This window comes from Rhinopithecus bieti, unplaced genomic scaffold, assembly GCF_001698545.2.
Source record: "Rhinopithecus bieti isolate Rb0 unplaced genomic scaffold, ASM169854v2 scaffold_30452, whole genome shotgun sequence".
Lineage (NCBI taxonomy): Eukaryota > Metazoa > Chordata > Mammalia > Primates > Cercopithecidae > Rhinopithecus > Rhinopithecus bieti.
In genome coordinates this window covers 1011464-1025348 of record NW_016813388.1, presented here as the reverse complement: position 1 = coordinate 1025348, position 13885 = coordinate 1011464, and the positions used below count along the sequence as shown (strand labels likewise).

Sequence of the window (13885 nt, the reverse complement as noted above, 5' to 3'; positions counted from 1 at the left end):
ATTGGGTACTACAGAGCAGATGTCATACTATGGTGCAACCTGAACCTATTACGATTGCCTCTCAACTGGATTGCGTAACCAGATGTACAAGTCGTGCACTTTGAAAAGCAAAACTGCTGATTATCAGGACACTTCTAATTGTAAAGCAGTATATTTAGTATAAGAGTAGTATATTTGAGATATGTTCGAAATCTTACCAGAGTGTATTTCAGTAGCCACTACAAGCTCAAGAAATCGCAAATTACAAGTAAGTTCCTAAATGGTTTCATTTTAGTCACAGAGAATTGAGAGAAAAAGAGATGAAGTCAGATAATTTTGTATTATCACTCTGTTAGTTTCATTGGTAACTTCTGTGCTGGAATCAAATGGGGAATTTGCTCTGATTGCAATATCCAACTGTGCTGAATCTCTGAGCGATTAAGACTTGGTAATAGCGGTTAAGAGTCAATAAGGCTGCTCACAGATTCAAATGGCAATGTTGAGCAGTCAGAACAAAAACCAAATTATTTTAATGAAGCAAATTTGATTCACACGTAGTGTGACAGCCGATGTCAGAAGAAAGTCTTCAGTTAATGTTTCAGATGGTTATGTTGTTACTTGGGTGATTTGACAGAATTCACCGTGGCTTATGCAAAATAAGACATGGCAGATGTCAGGGCGGAAGAAGGTGCACATGTGATAGGATTGACTAGGGTTTTGCCCTTGAGAATTGAAGGGAGTGGCATTTCCTCCCTGATACAGGTATTATCTTACTGCTCTGGATCCTTACTAAACAAGATTCATTTTCTCAGTGATACAGCCATACATACTGTTGATATTGTTTTACATTATTTTACCTTAAACCATAACTGTTCCACTTTGTTTCCTTGGAGAATTTTGTGTGGCTTGATCAAAGTAGTTACTCTGATATGTATAGGCTAGTTTCAATAATATATTAACATATTAGCAATAAGTTCAGTAGTTCTGTTAACAGTGGAGGGTATCCAGGTTCTTGGTGTCTTGAACAAAAAGTTGGACAAAATGCACAAACAAAGTGAGGACAATGGGATTTACTGAAAATGAAAATACCCTGCACAGTGCAGGAGCAGGCCTGAGCGGAGGAGCTCAAAAGACCCCATTACAGAATTTTGGGCAGTTTAAATACCCCCAGAGGATTCCATTGGTGACTTGGGGTATGCCCTATGTAAATGAAGAGGATGAAGTAAAGTTGCAAAGTCATTTACTTGGCCTATGCCCTCTGGAGCAGATATTTCCTGTCATAGCTGAAATGTGAATGAGCATTATGTTCCCTGCCTCCAGACCCTATTTTCCTGCTTCAGTTCAGATCAACAGGTAGAACAAACTAAATAAAGCATGAACAAACAAAACCCGTTATAATGATATCTAGAATATTTCCTGTAATTTACGTAAGTCACACGAATAATGGGCAACCTGTATTGTGTGCTTATGGTGTGCTAGACAATATTCTAAACAGGCCAAATATTTCAGCCCATTTGGTTCCCGCAACACTTCGATGAAATGGCGATGTATTCTTTTTGCCATTTTATACAGGGGGACATTGAGGATCAATGAGACAGAGTACTTTGCTGAGAAAATTTCAAATAAATAGTAAAGATAGAATTCAAAACCACTTCGGCCGGGCACGGTGGCTCAAGCCTGTAATCCCAGCACTTTGGGAGGCCGAGACGGGCGGATCACGAGGTCAGGAGATCGAGACCATCCTGGCTAACACGGTGAAACCCTGTCTCTACTAAAAACTACAAAAAACTAGCCGGGCGACGTGGCGGCTCCTGTAGTCTCAGCTACCGGGGGGCTGAGACAGGAGAATGGCGTAAACCCGGGAGGCGGAGCTTGCAGTGAGCTGAGATCCGCACAGCACTCCAGCCTGGGTGACAGGAGCGGACTCCGTCTGCAAAAAAAAAAAAAAAAATTCAAAACCACTTCATAATATATAGGAAGCCAAAAAAAAAAAAAAAAAAAAACAAAAAACAAAAAACAAAAAAAAAGAACTAATGATTAGGTGGAAAGTGATGACAAAAATGGTATATGCATTAAAAAGGACATTTTGAAAGGAGAACTTAAAACTAAGAAGAAAGTTTCTGAGTACATTTATGCTTGGAATGATGAACAGCAAGTAGTGAATAGTTAAGATTTGCTTCTACTCTTGCAACAAAATCTTCAGGAAATAATGATTTTTTAAGAAGATAATAAACCAGTGATAAAAAAGTCATCCAAGGTATATATTGGAAATATCTTTGGTATCTTGAGATGCAAGATGGCAGGCATGTTAGGAGTAACAAATAAAAATAAGCTCTGGATTTGCATATGCTATATTCAATGGCACTGCTCATGTAAACCTTTCAACTAATTGGAAACAAGAATCTTAGATATAAATTTTGACTTGTTTCTGAAATTTTATATTTGAACTTTTTTGAGAAACCAAACTGCGCTTAATAATGTTGCTTTTTCACTGAGTTACTTGTTTCCGTTTTAATTTAGCATCATCTATACTATCTTAGGGAGATACTTGGTTGTAATCTTCATGTAACAACTAAGTTTATTTGTATCAAGTAATTAAGTTCAATGAGGACCCAGTGTACAAACACGGATAAAACGCCTATGTCCATAGGATTTATTCTGTGAATTAAACATTAATTATGTGAGTGTGTATTTGGCTTAGAGAAGGAGCTGTCTGATAAAATAAAAGGGCATTCGATAAAGTTATTTTACTTCCTTATTCGACTTGTAGTATTTCTGAAAGAATTCTGAAGGATTTCAAAAGTTTAGATTCTCAGTATTGTACCTATTTATATTCATATGTGTTGTTAATAAGCATTGGTTTTGATTTTTAAAAAAAAATCTAAATTAGGGTATATATAGAAGTCGGTGACTTTTTTTTTTTTTCCATTTAGCCTGAAATGGACTTCTTCCCATGTCTGCTAAAAATTTCTTCATAAATACCCACTGTAGGTAAAAAATCTATCTTTCTCTTTGTGTCAGTAGAACAAGATTTATGCATGACTACTGAAAATAAGACTGGAATCAGATTGTTTATGGGCATTCCTTTCAACTTCAAAATTTTAGAAATTTTGACATAGAATTGAACGTATTTCCTCTCCTTTTTTGTACATTTTTGAGATGTGCTTTTTTGTGTGTAAAAGCCAAGTAATCAATTATGGACAAAGCAAATCAAATAATCCCAGAGGCTGATGACATTTTTAGGCCAAGCAACTTTTTTAGTAGCTGAAAGAGACCACCAGAGAAGGAAGAATTTCCTTTTATTTCTGTATATAAATAGCACGTAAGTCGCTTTAGCGGACTCTGTAACAATAGACTACCTCTCACTATTGCAGACAGAGCTGAAAAAAATGTGGAGAGGTTAAATGTTCTAAAATGTATTTTAAAATCACATGTCTCAGAAGCTGAAAGCCAATTTCCATTACAACATAGCTCTACTGTGTGTAGAAGTTGAGTCATCTCTATTTTGGTAAGTGTTCTTTATCACCAAAGATAATTCATGCTATATTTTCATCTTTATGATGGAGGCACGAGAATCACCCCAAAGGTTTTACCTACAAAATTGCACTTGACAAAAGCAGGCTGAGGAAATAGTGACAGATACTCTGGTGCATTCTGTTGAGCTTACAGTTTGAGGTTTCGGTACAAACGATTTGATTTAAATAGATTACCACCCAGTTGTCTTCCTTATATTACTACCTGAATATGACTTGGCTTACCCATATCAGACCCTGGCTCTTCACAGGCAATGATAAAATATTTACTGAATAAAATGATTAAATTAGAAGTTCCAGCTTCTCACATTGCTTCACAGTACTGCAAGATAAATAAATATAGATAATTTTCATAAATCATTTTATAGAACCTTTTATTCATAAACACGTTGTGTAAAATGCAGACACAGAGAAATGAGAACCACAGATATTTCGATGTCTATTACCATTACTATTATCATAAACTAACCTTTGTAAACTATAAAATTAAGGTACAAGTGATTGACTCAGACTGGAATTTGAGTCTCCATTTCATATATAATGTAACTATTATTATTAACTAATATTTGTAAAATTTGGAAAATATAAAATTATTTACATTTATAAAATATAAAATTAAAATCCAAGTGATTGATTCAGACTGCAATTTCAGTCTCCATTTCAAAGAGATTAAATCATAATATCTGTCTGAACTACACCATTTATGTAGCATTTAGCTAGCCTATATTTCCAGTGAGTACAATTTAATATAGCATATTGAATTCTCAAAGTATAAACTCTCCCGAATTTTCTTACGCTACCATTATATGATGCAACAAACTCAAGGGACCACCTGCAGGTCTAGACTATAATGTCATGTGGAACACAGGCACACATGAAGAGAAACAGGTACTGCAGAGAAGGGTTGTTTCTTCCCCACCTTATCACTTACACAGTCACGCGTCACTTGGCAATAGGATAGGTTCTGAGAAATGTGTTGTTAGGCAATTTTATCACTGTGTTAACATCATAGAGTGCACTTACACAACCCTAGATGGCACAGCCTACTACACACCTAGGCTATGTGGTACAGCCTGTTGCTCCTAGGCTACAGACTTCTACAGCATGTTACTATACTAAATTCTATGGACAATTATAACGCAATGGGAGGTACTTGTGTATCTAAACCCATCTAAACACAGAAAGGGTAAAATAAAAATACAGTATTCTAATCTTATGAGACCATTGTCATATAGCAGCCACTGTCAGATATGCAGTTTACCCTTCACTGGAACATCGCTATGTAGCTCATGGCTATACTTAAGATTTTAAGAATATTCAGTATGGATGGGGAGGAAGTAATAGTAGTTGAGGAGGCACCATAGCAGAGATACCAGAGAGACCCTTTCTTGCTTTCTAGGAACAGGATATGTTATTGTAAATGAAGGTAGCAAAGAATCCCCTCAGTCAACACCACCAGGTCTCTAGATCTCCCACTGTTTAAGAAGGCATTATATGAGAGAAAAAATCTGAAAGAAAAACATGCCAACACCTCTCTTCACTTTGCAAATGTACTACAATTTCTCCTACTTCTCTTATTCTGCAAGTGCTTTTTGTTTTTAATTGACTCCTTGTAAATTTACTGCATGCATTTTCAGATTCTACTTGTCCATTCTTGTTGACATCTTCCCCTTAGAACTCTGCTATTTATAAACCACTAATTGTTGGGATCTCATAAACACTGCCCACCAATGTTCTTACTGTGAAATTACCTTGTCTAGTAAAGTACTGGCATTTAGTTAGATGTTCTACTTCATAATTTTAGAAAACCTTTTTTATGTGAATCAAAATGAGGAATATTAAAAAGCGGAAAAAAGAAAAGGAATGCTTCTTATAAAATGAGATCTATGGGGTAAAAATGAAGAGAGATGTAGAAAATATAAATTGGATACACATAGCTAGAGTTTAGAATTCTTTTTCCAAGCTATGCTTTGAGGCCAAATGTCCAGTTTGAGCTGACTATGACATCCTCCCAGGGCCTTCACCATCTCCTAAATGGCAGAATTATTAAATAGTAAAACATTAAAACTAGAAAATATTGTTAATAATATATTTTAACAATTCATGACATACATTTTGGTGTTTCTGAAAGTATGCTGCATCTTGCCATCAATTGCATTTTAAAACTTAATTGACAAAATTTTTTAATGGCAGGAAATCATAGTAAATTGTATAAATAATGGTAACATAAAATCAACGAAATGCATTATTATTAGGAATAGTAGATAATGTTCATCTTTCTTATACAGAAATAATTTGCATAATCCTAAGCATATTATACAAGGGACTGGAAAGTTTTCACTTGTCATTGCTACCCTTTAACTACATACAGCTCCTTTACAGTTTCTATGGTACAAAAATCAACCAACACAGCGTGACTTTTTAAATCTTTTTAAATAACCAGTTGTTTGAGAGAGTTTTCAACATAAATTTGGATGGTGAGTCAAGGAGTTTAAACTGCTGTCTTACTCATGCCAGATGCCACTTTTACATTGTTTTAAAAGCTTCTGGAGTGTGTTTATAGATGGCTTGTTTGCTCTCAAGCATGTTTCTGAGTGTATGTTTGCTGCTGTTTGGCAGTATTTTCAAATGTACTGCAGCAGGAAGCCACCCCACAACTCAGCCTTATATTCCGGAAAACAAATGTGCTTTTATATTTAAAAATAAAGACAGAAAGGAAGAAAAACCAGCTTTTAAATGAAGAAGAATGCATATGGGTAGAGAAAAAGGCAGCAAGGGAGAACTGGCTGTGGGTCCAAAATGTCACTAACTGATTCTCTAGGGTCTTCTCAATGCTGGGTGAACAGCAGGGCTAGTCATTCTCGGTCCCTTTGGGGTGACCATGTATAGGATCCATGGTGAATTAGAGTACAAAAAATAACAGCTTATTCTGGATTATTAAAACAGCTAATTCTGTGATAAAGGGTGATTTATACCACTTATTAGAAGTTTGTGTTTTACCTAAATGAAATGACCTATATCTAAAAACCTCAGGGAGTGTTTTGAATTTAAAATTGTCCTGAGTCCTGATCTTTACTATATTGAACATGGAAAAAGAACAGGATACAACCATTAGAGCTTTAGTTTTTTTTTATTTAATTGGATATTTTGTCAACGCTGACTTGCATAGTGATGTCAAAAACACCTGGAGGCAATCTTAGAGGATTTTATTTTAAAGAGTCACATTACAAGAAGTTAAGTTGTTCAATATCAATTATTGGATATACAGAATTTTAAAATCATCAACATGCTATTGATTTTGAGTGGAATTAAGAATGAGAGTCATCAAGACCTGTTTTAATAAACTTTCAGTTCTATGTTTTTAATGAAATTTGACTATGAACATCTGTAGGTATCTTTAGGTAGAAGTTTTCCGATTTCCAGCCTCACTGTGAATTTCTTATGTGAATCTAATCTAAATTAGTGCATGAAAGAGTAGCTCGTTCTAACATTGCTTTTGATTAATTTATTGCATGAAGAGTCAAACCTTAACTATTACGATATTTTCTGAGTCTTTTTTTATAACCTTTCATTTCTAGATGAGCAACAAAGAAAAGGCAATGCAGTCACTTAGATAAAACACAAACTGCCTGCCAGGGATCCTGGGTTTGTTCCAATTCTCCTCTTAGGCAAATCTTTTATCTCCCTTTGATATAGACCAGGGTTCTATAGTGCACTAAAGTAATGAAAAGAGGTTGTCTTTTTCTCAAATGTTATGACATAGAATTTAGATTTGAAATTATAGAATTACAGATGGTAAAGCGTCCTATGTTATGTAATCCAACTTTTTAAGCAAAGTAAGAATTCCAATTCAGAATTCCTTTCTGTTTCATTCAGCCTCTATGCAAATGCATCCAGACATATGAAATTCATAATTTTTAAAGGAAGCATGTTTTATTATGGGGCCTCAGTTATAAATAAAGCTAAATCTTCTTCTCTGTTATTTTTATCAGTTGTCCCTATTTCTATCCTGATAAACAAAAGTGGATAGAACAATTTCTCTCCAGTTTAGGGGCCATCAAAATTATGAAGTGGCTTATGATGCCCTTGTTTGTCATAGATATCTCCAGAAGTCACATGTCAAATTTATTTTATGTTTTATGTTTTGAAATTTTGCCTTTCTTCTTCAAAAACCGATACATAGATTGTATGAGCACAGGAAGGCCCATAGACAGTCTAGGAGTGGCAAAGTGCTATTTGAAGTCTTGCTTCTCATGATTTGGGTGCCCAATCTTTTTGAATTTATCTTTTGAGGAGCATCAGTGAAATACTGTACAAAAAGATGCCATTTTAAGCTCTGGTACATAAAGTGAATATTTCAGGAATTCAGAAAACACACAGAGTAGTCAGGATAGGCTTTCTGGATATAATTGGATATGAGCAGGGCCTGGAGAAATGCAAGAGTTTTAGCAAGAAGTAAGGAAGGGAAGCATATTTATTCTGTATGACATAACACTTTGTATTGAATTATTGAATTTTATTGACCTCCTATACATTAAGAACCCCAATATTTTTGACATATACTTTGTCAATCATATCTGTAGTCATATAAAGTTCTTTGTTTTAAATACTATGTTCTGCACTTGTCATAAATTACTATTAATTTCCATCTTGTTGATTTTGACCCATTCTTACAGTCTCTTAGAATTATTTTGAATTTTTGGTGTCATCTGCCATTATTGCTATGAACTATATGTTATCGTCTATTTGACACACATGCCTTCTAATTCTTAATTTATTGATTTAAACATGGTGAAAAAGAAAGATCTTTGAATTGCACTTTCGGTTGGCAAATATACTAGAGAGTAAACTTTATAGTGAACCTACCTAAGAAATTTCTAGCTGGAGAAACCATGAACAACTTCTTGCAAGATACAGCCTTTTATTTGTGGACTGGAAGATGAACAGGCATGGGGGAAGTTGCAGGTGGGATGAGGGGTATATTTCTGGTGATCCAAGAATATGTACATTCTTGGAGGTGGGAAGGTACGGTAATGTAGTTAAATGGGAAGACTAGTTGCTAATCGGGAAGAAATGAAAATTGAAACTGAAGTAATAGTCATTCTTTTCTTGTTTTTATAGACAAGAAAATCAACTAACTCTCTGACTCCACATAGTTTCCTAAAACTTACCACTAGAAACTTCAGTCATATCAAAGTCAACTTGCTAGATAATTAAACGGGACTAGACACTTGAGTTTTTAGTTCTCGTGAATGGAAACCATTTGCTTCCTGATAACAACAGCAGAAATTCTACTTAGTCATTTGACTGGCTTGGAGAAGGTTCACACAGTCAAATGTGCTGATGATGGATAGGCAGGCATTGAGTTCTTATTGAAAAATGGTCTTCTATGATCAGGACAAGGATGGGATATGCAGGGCATGACAGCATCTGTTAGAACTTAAATCGTATACATAAATCCATCATCTCTGTCTCAATGGCACTTGTTTCAGGTAGCAGCCTAAAGTACACGATGTGCTGCCAATTGTAATTGAAGGTAACTGTTGAAGTGGAAACTAAAAAATGTGTGAAAATAAGATAAAAAGATAAAGACATGTACTTAGTTTCTTTGATATGTTATTTCTTTCCTAAACATTCTTTGAATTTTCTTTTTTTTTTTTTTTTGCTACACTCCCCATAATTGTTATTAATACATATTGAAAATAGCATGTCACCATGCTGATTGTGCTATTTTTTAAACCTGGTTTAATTTTAGAAGCAACCAATTGTAAGGTTAGAAATCAAGATGTCAAAAGTTCAGAAATGCATGTATTAAAAATTAGGAGACTTTCCTATATTAAATAACATGTTAATCTTTTAAGTTTAGGAAAGATGTTGATTAACAGTGCCTTATTTTCCTTTTAAATCAATTCTGTTCTTTTTCTGGAGCAAGAAACCAGTCACAGAGAGGTAAACTATCTTCCTGGATCAGTGGAGATGACATTGATTCACATCCATTTCAAAGGAGATGGGACTCTCTAATATAGCCATTTCTTTCACCTCTTCTACAATCCTCACATTATAATAAATAATAACTCATTGGAGACTAAAAGTCCAATTATAGTTTAAAATAGGAGTCTAAGTGTTCTATTTACTTAGAAAATATATAATCTGGCCCAAACTATAAGTAAAGTAAATATGCACCAATTTGAGTTAAACGTGTAAATATCTGATCTTTCTTTTCTCTGTTATCATTTGTCATTTGTGTATTTTAATCTACCACCACATTTTTCTTCTCATTCGTATCTTCAGTTTTCTCACTGAAACAGGCATTAAAGTATGTAAAAACTATTGTAATATTCTTTAAGCAGTATACCTGTTAGGTTTTGAAGGGAAGGCGAGGGCTAAAGCAAGACACACACACACACAGAAAGAGGGGGGCTCAACAGCAAATGCAAGCTTTATGTCCAGCATAAAACCTATGGAAGTGGGGGACCAGCCTAATGCCAGGGCCCACCAGTGCATACAGGCTGGGGGTACTTATAGGTATGGGTGGGAGGGGTCTGGGCAATATGGTTTGCTGCCTGGCAGGATATTGATAAGATGTTCCCTTGATGAGGCAGTTCTGGCTCTTGTTCCAGTGGGATGTCATCATGGTGTTCCTTGGACTTTTGTCCAGCAAGGTATAATAGGGATGCTTCTCTCTTTGGGCCTTTGTCCGCCTTGTGGTAAGGTGGTTAGGCAGGATGTTTCTCACGGCCCGAACCCCCATGAAATGTTTCACTTTGACCAGGGTCTGCAAAACAGTGAGGAGTTTACAAAATGGTGCAGTTTGTACTAACAATACCTTTTTTTGATTTTAGATCTATTAAGTTTGGATAATTCATATGTTTAAAAAAATAAAACACTGAAGAACGATTTTACTTACTCCCTTTACAATAGAGGGTGTATGTTATATGTGAAAGGCATCTTAAAGTTTTGCATTTTTGTTTTGATTTTAAATATTCATCTTCAATGTGTTTTGTTTCTAGTAGCAAGATGGTATCAGAAATACATAGAAATAATCCCTTTACTGAAGAGCTAAGTGACTGCATCTATCTCCTGTTTCTTTGTGCAGAAAGTGAAAATGCTCATTCATAATACGAAAATGTAAGTCTGGTAGGCACCAAGATTTTAATATTTAATTTTCTACATTATAAAGCAGACTCTTCTCTGCCTCCCATAAATGCAGAAATGGATAAGATTAATTAAACATTAAACCATTATTCTTCCTAAAAGAAAAGTCTATTGCTATCATGTTTGATATACTCTCTTTCCAAGGTGATCTTTCCCAAGTCTAACTCTCATGCTTTTTAAAAATTTTAAAATAATTAATAATAAGGAATATGGTCTTTTAACTCTCATTTTCACTTTAATTTTTTTCTCTGCTTTTATTGCAAAAGGCTTTAGTAGGAATTGTGAATTGAATCCAGAATAGATAATTTATTTGATATTATCAGACCTGGTAGTTACTCATTTATTTTTGTAGTAGTGTCTTGTAGTGTCTGGAAAGACAGAAAAACAAATTTCTTTGCTGGCTCCTTTAGCTATAGAGAGAATATACACATATAAAATCTCTCTATGTAGAATATATGATTACCTCTAGCTAAAATACATATATATATATGTATTTTATATATATATGTGATTCTAGAGAAGAGTATATGATTGTGCCCTTAGCAGCCAAGCGGGATGCCAGGTTCATGGTTATATTATTTTAACCAGTGACTCATTCTTATAGACTAATAAATTCACATGGTACAAAAAGGCCCAACAATCCTGGACTCAAAATATGGAGTTGAAATAAAGCCAGATTATTAGTTTGAAACACACACACACACACACACACACACACACATATTTTATGCGTATGTCCATCATGCATTATTACTAACGTGTATAAACATAACTCATAATTGCTTACACTTTTTAAACCATAGCATAATTACCATGAATATAATTATAGCAATTGCCAGATTCTGTTCATCCCAAAGAGTTGGTTTTGTTTTGTTTTTCCCTTCTTTCTCTCTCCTTCTTTTATTAGGCAAGGTCATTAGCTATTCTGTCAGATGATATACCTTCTGTACTTTACAATGATATGGAAGAAAACTCACAGACATATTCAGCATAAAACATAAATATAACAATAATGCCGATAAATAGTAATATTACAACAAGTTGTTCTCAGAGGATTGACTTCTGTCCCAAGGTGGTGTTAAGTAAAAAAAATAAAAAAAATAAAAAAACAGTTTCCAGTAGGCAGGTGGTTATCACCAGGCAGGGGAATATGTCTGCCTTTGGGGAGTAACAAAATAATTAGATAGACCCAGCTCAAAGGGGATACCTCTGCTATCCCCTTTCTGACCATTTTTGAGAGTAGATGGGTTTTAGTAAATCATTAAACTCATGTACCACTGAAAATTATCTGAATAGGATTATAGACTTGCTGCTCCATCCTCTTCCAGGAGGCACCCCATCTTGGAACACAACAGTGGAAGCTCAACATCTTCTAGAGGAATTCAATCAATGGAAATAGATGTAACACCATCGTTTATCCACAGAAGCCTTAGTGGTAACAGAGGCTCTACTTCCTACCTTCCACACTTTAACCAAAGCAAAAGTTTACAATAAATAGTACAAACGGTGGGTGAAATGACAGAGGGAGAGAGCAGAAGGGTGATAATAACCCCACTGAGTGATATGAATTAAATTAAATAAAGCTTAAAGAAGGTCTTTGTGGTACCCAACTGCCATAACGTTGATTAACCCTGCTGTGTTTCAGCACCAGGTCATGCAAACCCTTTGACACCATTTCTTTGAGATGTCAGTCACATTTCAATAACTTTTCAGCATGGGCTTGTAAGTCCTGTCTCTTCATTGACTTTGAATGAGGCAAGCTGCTTATGAATGCAGCCTAAAGTGTCACTCAGAGATACTTGCATTGCGTTATCTTTGATTGGCATGTCTCGGGGTTGTGGAAAAATTTCAGCATATCCAAATGTGCTTCTTTAAGCACTGTCTTTACATGAGCATTTTCTCCAGGAGAATCGGCTCATGCCCTTATGATGATGACCTGTTATTGCAATGTTCACTCTCACTGTAGGCGAGGTACCTGGTAGGTTCATGGGATTTGGGAACTCAGACTGCGTTTGCAATTCTGATTCCTACAAGCCTTCAGGGCTACAATTTAACTAATCTATCACATTACCTGCCACCTGCAGAGCTTATCTAACAAGCTAATTACTTTGATGAGAATACCTCTGTAATATCCTCCAAAATGGCAAAATCAAGTAGTACCGAGATCCCAAAACATCTAATTCATCTGGAAAGAAAAATAATAGAAGCATTCCATTTATTAACAAAATGACAGACATATAAACACCAGATTTGCAAATTAACTTTATGGACAAAAAAGTGTTCCCATCTCCAATACTGACTCCCTTGCAACAGATGACATGAGTTGCTGGTATCCACACTAGTGCAATTAGAAAAGTTATGACTTGATATGAAGAAAGAAAAAAAAATGTGTGTATATATGTATATATAATCAGATACAAAACGTCTTGAAATGAATAGGAGAGCTGACTTAAGGCCAGAGTAACTTGGCATGCTCCAAAATGTCCCCAAAAAGGATACACACACATGCACACACACTAGCACCCTACAGAGTGCTGGGTTAGCAGGGAAAGAATCACTACCAAGCTCCACCAAGCTCCTTCGTCTCATGAAGATGTATACTTATGCTGGACACAGCAAGACCAGTCACAACAGGAAAACCACTCCACGAGCAGATCCCCATCCCTGCAATGTAATTAGAGATTAAACGACAGAGGTTTCTGGACCGCTATGTACAGATAAAATTTCAGGTTCACAAAGTGGATGAGGATGGCTTGGATGAGGATGGCTTCACAGAACAACCAGTCCACCTGTTTTTCCATTGGGTTCATCGGGTCAGCTGAGTCAGCCTCTTAGAGAAGAAAACATGCCTCCAGGGCTGTTTGAATTTGTCTCTCTTCATTTATGGACCAAATTCTATTAATTTACTATTAATCTTTGTAAGGAAAATCTTTGTATAATGCAAAAATACCTCTGGGACCATCATGGGGCAACCATAATTTATATATTATGATTTGCTTACTTCCATTGTTTCCCACCTAACACATAGCAAAGATCAATCGACTTAAGGGAATAGAAATCTTGATTGCCATGAAAATGAAATATTATAGGCTAAAATAGCTGGAAGACACTAAGGATATTTGGAAAGTGCCAATGTCAGATTTTAACTATTTTAAAATTTTGCGTAGAGTCATCCCTATTTATTTTATTTTATTTTATTTTATTTTATTTTATTTTAT

At 35.3% G+C, this 13885-nt stretch overlaps 1 protein-coding gene across 5 annotated transcripts in view; it reads left to right on the top strand.

Annotated features, from left to right (window-relative positions):
* PCDH9 (protocadherin 9) overlaps positions 1–13885 on the top strand; it is a 999353-nt gene that overhangs the window by 92427 nt on the left and 893041 nt on the right. The gene's annotated exons all lie outside the window — the stretch shown is intronic.